Here is a 9362-nt window from a genome sequence, read left to right as displayed (position 1 = left end):
TTCCCCTTGTCCTGTCTCCACTCACCACTGAAAAGAGTCCGGCCTCGCCATTCTGCCCCCCGCACCTTACATATTTATAGACCTGGATCAGGACTCTTTTCTCAAGGCTGAACAGACCCAGTTCACTCAGCCTTTCCTCATAGGGGAGATGCTCCAGGCCCTTCACCATCTTCGTGGCCCTCTGCTGGACTCTTTCCAAGAGATCCCTGTCTTTTTTTGTATGGAGAGCCTAGAACTGGATGCAGTACTCCAGATGAGACCTCACCAGGGCAGAGTAGAGGGGGAGGATCACCTCCTTTGACCTGCTGGCCACGCTCTTTTTAATGCACCCCAGGATGCCATTGGCCTTTTTGGCCACAAGGGCACACTGCTGGCTCAAGGAGATGCCATGCAGCCCACTGTGGGCACCAAGTGAAGAGCAAAAAATGATAACAGAACTGACAAACAAACAAACAAACAAACAAAAAGCAGTCATAAAGACTTTTCTCCCTCTGCTTGTGTGTAGAAAAACAACCACTTGTTCAAAATGGAAAATTGGATGAAATGGGCATTCCGATGGGAAATATCTGCTTTCAATTCTGTATCCTGCACAATGACTGAGACTGAGACTGTTTTTTTTTTTAAAAAAAAAAAAAAAAAAAAAAAAAGCAAAGCTTTTTATTTCCAAATTGCAGCTACACTTTTAAACTTACGTAGTAGCCACTAAATCTAAGCATGTGAAGTATTTGGCTAAAAATTACAAATGCTATTTTCATCTGCAATGTTTCAGTTTGTCCATGTCCAACACTTTACAGTTTCAGATGCTGGAAAAAAAAACAAAAAACCAACAATCAAAAGCTACAAAAAATATGTTGAAACAGAATAGCCTTCCCTGTCAATATTTTATATATATATATATATTTACATATATATATATATATATAGCCAAATCTATGCAACAGATGTCTCTGTGAAGCAGGAAGAACCATGATGCCCAGAAATATACATCCCTTACTGTATAGTGGGGATATTCCTGGCAATTACTGACCTCCACCTGTAAAGCCAATATCACTTCTTGAGGAAAAACAACCTTGATCCAGGGTACTCAGAAACACAAGCAGTTGCAGTGATCCCAAACTCCCTGCAGGCTTAGATTCTTAGATCTAAAATACCACTGGAGTTGATGGGGGTAAATTTCAACTCAATGGGGTGGACAGTTTTTGAGGGTGAGAAGCAATAAAGCAAGGAAGTTGCATCCAAACATGAGGAAGAACTTCACTTGCAGAGTGATGAAGCACTGGAACAGGCTGCCCAAAGAGATGATGGAGTCTCTTCTGGAGACACTGAAAACTTGTCGGAATGCTTTCCTGTGCTACCTGTTGCAGAGAAGCTGCTTTAGCAGGAAGGTTGGTTTGCTGATCTCTAGAGGTCCCTTCCAAACCCCGGGATTCTGTGGTACATTAAGTAACTACTTAACTAAATGAATAAAAAAGCTCTCTGCTAATCAGTAGATCTTCTGTCTCTTACTGATTCATATTCTGAGTGACAAAAATGTTATTTATTTATTTATTTATTTATTTAGCGTATTTTCTCCCACTAACACTGCAGAGAAACTGTAGCAATGAGTGATCTAGATGTTCTTTTGCATCAGCAAAAGAATTTTTACTGAACTTTATTCTATTTCTCCCATGCAAAGTCATTAAAGGACATTTCTAATAGAGAACTTAATTTTGTTTGGAGAACCTTTAGTTCCAGTGATGCATAAGGAGGCTGCTTTTATTTACAGCACCCTGGCCATAAAAAATACTGATTTCAGTTTGGGTTGAGATTGCTGCCTAAAATCTTGGTCCTTCATAGCTAACATATATTTTATCAGAGCTGATCAGCCCAAATCTTGCTTTTCAAGCCATATTTTCCAAAAGTAAGTAAAAATATACTTCAGAATACTCCTGCTCAATTTGCATCCTCTAATGAAATACCTAATGTAAATAAAGCTATGTAATGTAGCTAATGTAAATAGAGCTACAAGCTCTACTGTTTAGTGGCTTGTGTTAGTAATGGTAATGGGAGGACGGTTGGACTAGATGATCTTGTAGATCCTTTCCAACCTTGTGATTCTGTGATTCTATGATTCTAAAGAAGAAGTAAAAAGGAAGAACAAAGGAGAATTTTTTAAAAAAGTAAACAAAACAAGACATATATCAAAGACATATTTAAGAAGGGCAGTGCAAACAGCAAGATTACGTCAACAAATGGAAGCATTACTTGTGTGAAATGCACATATACTACCAAGTTTGTTTTTTATCCTTACCATAATGCAAACACATACGTAACATTTTATCCTTATACTCAGGAGAACCATTTAAGGAGAATGCTGTTCTACAGGGAAGTCTTCACAGGTGGCCATAATACCATTCAGTTTATTGCTTCATTGGAGAAGGCCCAGCAGGCAACCCATAAGGATACCAATATCTGCCAGTATTTTTGGAAACAGTGGAACACAATACAAAATTAGTTCTGAACATAAACTCTGCCAGATTCTTTCTAAGGCCTATGTGAATTTCCAGAGTAGAACCGGTCTTTGCAAGTGGACACAGAAGAGAGGACTTAGAAAGTGTAGGGCTTTTTCAATTTTATTAAATAGAGATGTTGACTATGCTTGTATACAAGACTGTGTGACTCTACAAGATGTGAATACATCTGGAGTATCTGTTTTCAGAAAGAGCACACTTGGATATATCCAGAGCAGCGCCCAAGAACTTGGAATTTTCAGCAGAAGCACTATGGATTTTGTGCTGAGTTGCTAACATCATGGCAACCTCATGTGATTCTAAAGATACTGACCATGTATAAGAGGTATCAGCGAGCAGCAGACTGAACAAATGAAGTATTTATTTACTGTGCAGTATATGTGCTGTTCTTGTTAGCCTCTGCTGAATTTGACTTGGCCAGATATAGAATCATAGAATCATATGTGTGGGGTCCACCAGAGGAAACAGGTTTGACATCCTTGACTGAATGAGAGGACTGCTGTATCTGCCTGAAGGAAGGGTTACAAGCCACTCTCATCTGTAACCCCCTTGTTTAGACGTTCCTAACCTTTTCCACTGTCCTCTCACCTCTACAAACAAAATGCTTCATCACAAAAGCAATAATGGCAAAAAAGTTACATTTAAATCTATTGGTGGCTGTTAAAACATGATATCGAAGTACCTTGTAAACTAAGTTGTTGCATTTGGAACAGGATGCCCAGGGAGGTTTAGGAGTCACTGTCCCTGGAGGTGTAAGAAACATGTAGATGTGGCACTGAGGGACGTGGTTAGTGGGCATGCTGGGGATGGGCCAATGGTTGGGCTAGATAATCTCAGAAGTCTTTTCCAATCTTTATGATTCTGTGATTCTCAAACTTGCACCAGTTTCACGGAAAGTTTCTGTGCCAGCTCTGCATCTAAAAGTGATTATATATTTTTAAAGGTTATTGTACTCGAGTAAAGAAGGTTTCTATTAATTCGTTAGATGATTTTTTTTTTTTCCAGAAAGACAAGATTGCTTTTACTTTTAGAGTGGAGGAGAGCACTGCTTTTTTCCTCCTCTCCAGGCAGAATTTTCTGGGATTACACTTTTCACAGCTGCTCACAACTAAATCTTGTTCAATGAGATGATCAGTTCAATGTGCTCCATGAGAAAATAGGACTAGTACCTGGGGAGGACTGGCTGCCACCCTTCAACTTCTGCAACATTTAGATAGGAATCTTTCTTTGTTCCTAATTTAAGATTTGACTCTGAACGTGCTTTTCAAACTAATCCTTTCTTCTACTCCATATATAATCTAATAATGGCTTGTGCCCTGCCGTGGCTCAAACAGCATGTAGGAGGGCTGTGCTGGGCTAATACTCCACTGTATTCATTTGCTCATGTGGCTTATTCACATTTCTTACCTATCATCAAGAGTTCTTTTAACTGGAAGACTCCAGGGCAAGCTGAGCTTATGAACATGTAGCAAGTTTCACAGCAAGGTCTCTTCTCAGTTATTTCTCTGAATCCTATCAGTTGTGGTTAGTTATGTATAAACACAGCCGGAAGATACAGAGGTCTGATGAGGAACCTTCTAGAATAGGCTGTGCTAAGGAATCACTAATTGTTTTAATCTCATATATTTTTAAATTTAAATAGATCTGTTTCCACGGTGAGTTCTTCTGCCACCATCTCAGTGGCTTTTTGTCCACTGTCAGAATAGTAATGTATTTTTTTTTTCCTTCATGAGAGAGACATAAAATAAGTGCTCCCTCCTCTTCATTCACAAAGCTTTTTAATAGAACTCAGAACTATCAAGATCCATGTTGTTAGATTGTTTAGGTAGTGAAGCCATTTCTTTTTTCCTTAGCCTTCTGAAGGGGAAATGGTTTTAAGTTGAGGGAGGGAAGATTTAGGTTGGATGTCAGGAGGGAGTTCTTTACCAAGAGGGTGGTGAGGTGCTGGAACAGGCTGCCCAAAGAGGCTGTGGATGCCCCGTCCCTGGAGGTGTTCAAGGCCAGGTTGGATGGGGCCCTGGGCAGCCTGGTCTACTATTAAATGGGGAAGCTGGTGGCCCTGCATGTGGCAGGGGGGTTGGAGATTCATGATCCTTGAGGTCCCTTCCAACTCAGGCCATTCTGTGATTCTGTGATTCTGTGAATGTCGATATCTATTTATTTAGATTGTCTAATTAAAAATAGACTGCCTAAGACAGATTATTAAAATTTATTTTTCTGGAAAATTATATTCTGATGGGAAATGTAACCTAAAAAAAATTAGGAAAATATTAATATTGCAAAACAGATTGCAAAAAAAATAAAATATGGTTTTAGCTGATTTGATCCAAGTGAAAATAATTCATGCATAACACTCTACTAGACTTACAAAGAATATTTAATTTTTCATTCTGCAATAAAACACTGAGTGCTGTTTCTCTTCCAGCAAGTTGTTTCATTGAGACATTTGGTCTTTCTTCTATTCCATGAGCAAAGCTCCCTGGAGGACCACATCTCCCACAACATAATGAATAATTTCCTGTGACTACGCCAGCTGGTACATTACAGGAAGGTAGATCCCATGGGGAGAGTGGGGACATTGGTCTCCTGATTGATTCTCATAAAGCCACAGTGCCAAAGAAGGCAAGCACTGAATGCTCTTAATCTGTGTCAGAATGAAACACTGCAAGCCAGCTTCACATGGAACAATTGATTTGGAGAATATCAGAACAACTATGATTTATTTTTGAAGACATAAAAATACTGGAATTTTCTTGGGTATTCTTTCAACATGACCATCAGCACTGTTCTGATGTTTTTGGACTCAAGGCCTAAGCAGCCAGCTCTCTCAGCACTGTTTGATGGATGTCCCAAATTTCTTTGCTCAGACAGACATGTCCCTAGTAACCCTTCTTCTTGAAATTGAAATGTAGCTGCTTTCATGGGCTTAATAGACATGATTTTTGCCATGTGCTACTTCAGACTTGGAATTGGAGTTTTTAATTAGGGTTTTAAATTTGTTCTGATTGTGGAGCACCCCTTTTTCTCATAGTAATTTCTTGTTTGTTATTTCCTGCAACTGTGTTAGCAACCTTTCTCATGAAAGCCTTTGCTTTTAATGACAGATTGGTAGACATTTCCTCCCCAAGTTTGACAAATTCTGTTTTAAAGCAATTTATACCTTTGGTGTCCAGAGTTATCTTTACTCAAGCTTAATTACATGCCATGTGGGAAAGTGCTTCCTCTGCTCATACCAGTCCTGTTGCAAGATTAATTCATTTCATGTCCTGAGGCCTTAGACTGAGAAGCAGCCCTGCATCTTCCCCTGCTGCCCTTATCCACAGCCACCAGCATTTTGAGGACCACATTCTCTCTTCTGCAGGTGGAGAGCCTTGAGGCACCTTGTATCCCATACAAACACTGCTCCTTGACTCTCTCCATGGCTGTTGCCTTATCACTTCTATGTCCTTGTAAGATTTTGGAGAGTTATGACAGGAACATGAAGCAGACACAGTCACATGGTGCAGTTCTGCTTTCTGCTGGCCGTTCCTTCCCTCCTTATTCTTGGTGTCCCATTTGTCTCTTCAGTCACTGCACAGGGGGACTTGATGTTTCCATGGCATTATCCACAGTGGCGCCATGCTCCTTCCTGAATGATAATTAACAAATTCATGCCCAAGTGCAGTCCTTTGCTTTTCTTGGTGTTTATTTGCTTTTCCTGGCTACCTTATCACCTCCTCACCCAATAACTTTCTCCCACAGATGGACCTTTGGATTTCCAAGATGCTGTCTGTGCCAAATACTTCTGCTGCTGGCTCATGTCACAGCCCCAGCGTGGGAGCTGTGCTGGAGATGTCCGGGAGCTCAGCTTGGCTACTGCTGCCCTACGCAAAGTTTCCACTCTGTTTTCCTTCTCATTTTAGTTTTGAAATGAGCTGCACTGATTCTCAATTCCTTCTTAAAAACCTTTAGTACCAAGTGGGATCCTGCATGTGCTTCCCGCCATCTCTTCTGGCACTCTTGCTCAGGAAGAAGGCTTTCACTGGCTTTCAGATTGCTCACTTTGAAAATGGAGGGCTGTTTCTGTATTGTATTTTCTTAGGCCTGAGTGGTTTTCTTTCCATGGCACAAACCAGAAACTTACTTACACTCCTTGATCCCCTAGTTCCCCATGATTCAGAACTCAGTCTTGTACAGAATCGAACTTTGACATTTTCTCTTCCAACTTTATGAGTTCAAAATGCCACACTACTGGGGAGCAGAATTCCAGAACGGAGATGTTTTTCTCTAACCCTCAATGAGAGACTATATCAAGACAGGAAAAAATTCACTGTAGATTAAGCTGCTCTTCACCCTCCTGGGCAAACCGCCCTGCAGACGCCTCTCTTGGCATGGGGCCGTGCTTCCAGGCGAGCGGCACACACACCCTACAGCTGCTGGGGCAGGGCAATGGAAGTCATCATGCCCACATGTGGAAGAGCATATCTGACCTCTCTGTGTCTGTCTGTCTTCCCAAATGCACAGGATCGCTTATACTGTGAAATCACCATGACGGGTATTTGCCTCGCCCTGTGACATGATTGCTAGACTGTTGTACTGGGATCCAGTGGCGGATAAGACTCCCCCAGGATGCTTGCTCTTACCACCGGCCGTCACATCCCACTCAGGCATACAGAAAGGACAATGGTTATTTTTAAAAGAGAAAAAGCAGTACCAGTAGAATTGGTGTGGCTTTGATCCACAGAAACTTGGACTAAGCAGTACTTCTACCGTGTGCCTACCATTGCAGGTGCAATGTACAAGTTACCAGGGATTTCACACAGTCTATTTTAACCTGTGTGCAAAACCAGGCTCCCTGAAAGAATGTGAAAGTCGTGACAATTAATGTACTGCAGCCAGTAATGCTAAAAATCCTGCTCTGTGTGTTAAGCTCATGATGTGCCTCAGCTGTTGCTCGTTTCCCACATTCTAAAAACAATATAGCAGTCTTTCTTCACATTAAGCACAATAATGGTGCGATGTTGCCATGACTAGAAGCAATTGTTAAACAGATCTCCTTATTATATATAATTACCTCACTGTCTAAGCAAGCAGCCACACAGAGCAGCTTAATTTTTCTTAAATTTAATTGAAATCTGACAGTATTGCAAACTCTCAGAATACTGTAACAAAAGGGCTCGGTATGCAAAAAGTAATTTGTTGCTAATTTTGTTCAGTGCTTTGAAAGGTTGCTGGGAGTAGGGGACCACAAAAGAGAATACACTGCTCTAAGCTGGGATTTTTTTATCATTTTCTAAATGACATAGTGAATGACAGGGAAAAGCCGCACGATAGTGGCTGAGTGGGTATTGATGGCTGCTGCGGAGTTAAATGATGTACTGGCACTAAAATATAGTGAAAGAACAAATCATCAGCGACTTTCCTATTTCATTCTTTCAAGAATAAAAACCTACATCAAGAATTCCATAACTTGAATTAGATTTGTTAAAAAAGACAAAACAAAAAAACAAAAAAACCCCAACAACCCTAAAAAGCCTAACCAAAGGAAATACGCATCAGACAAGGCTGGTGGTGCGCCCACGCTCCCTCACCCACAGCTGCAGCAGCACAATGGGTGAAGGGCTCGGAAAAGAACATGAAGACTTTTGAGGAGATCCAGGTTGTGCTTTTCAAAAACCTGATAAAGTGTGGAACACAGCGGGAAATCTACTAGAGGGGGAGAAGAAAACCCGCATGGAAGGAGAATGGTTATTCTTTCAGTCCACCTGGGTACACTCAGCTCTGGCACCTCTGGCACCTATCCTCCTGATAGGATGAGCTGGTTTCTCTTGTTGATGGATGGAGACAAGCTTCCACCAGGCAGGAGGAAAAGCTTGCTGTGATACATGACAAGCACAGTACCTGCTGGTTTGTCTTGTTATAGTGCCATGTGCTGGGGCTCTCCCAGACCAAGCTGCAAGTATTCAAGTTATTGAATTCAAGTCAGTACACTCTGGGGCTAAGAAGCACGAATGATTTACATGCCCTGTGGATTAGGGACCCAGAGACACCTGAGCCCTGCCAGCTGGGCACTACTAGCACATGCACTGGTGTTCATAGATTGGGTGCTGCTGAACTGAGCTTTGTGATGCACAGACAGCACAAAATGCATACAAAATAGGTGGATCCTGATGAACACAGATTTCTTTCTCTTGAAGCAGAGTGGGTCCAGGGACTTATAAACAACCTCAGCTGGGGGTGGGCTGGAAATTCCCGACAACTTGCACTCCTCAGCTGGCAGGGCTGAGTTCACTTCCTGCCGAAACCACAGCAGTCACACTCTAGAAGTGCAAAAAGTGTAGGATTAGAGAGGAGATGACCTCAGTGATGAGAGGTGGGCTCCACCCTCCTTGCTCCACGGGGGGTGATAGCTGCCCTGCAAATGACTACAAGGTCCCCACGTCCCAACGCGGTCTGGACATGATCAGTGACCTCACAAGCTTATTATTGCTTTGTACTTCACTGGCACTTTTTCACTTGAATTTTTCATTTATCCATCCAATATTTTAATTCTCCCAATATTTCTTAAGCCACTCTTGGGTCCAATTATTAGCAAAAAGACAGGGGAACTAAGAATAATCTTGCTTACTCTGCTAGAGTATAGGTCAGCTTTTGGCAGCAAGGATGTTTGTAGTTGTATTAATACAAAAAATGCTTTAAAAAAAAGAAAGAAAGAAAAACAATCAAAGCTTGTATGTCTTAACCAAAATGTAATGAGAGCTCATCTGCAATGCCCCATGTGCAAACAGTTCTATTTCCTGGCAGACCTTTGAGACCCAAAGTGGGGACCTCAACAGCCTAAACCAACCAGCAGTCCTTAGGTAGCAGACCTAT

This window comes from Lagopus leucura, unplaced genomic scaffold (assembly GCF_019238085.1).
Source record: "Lagopus leucura isolate 7727_CA_CO unplaced genomic scaffold, USGS_WTPT01 Super-Scaffold_100159, whole genome shotgun sequence".
NCBI classification, from domain to species: Eukaryota; Metazoa; Chordata; class Aves; order Galliformes; family Phasianidae; genus Lagopus; species Lagopus leucura.
This window is presented reverse-complemented; position numbering follows the sequence as displayed.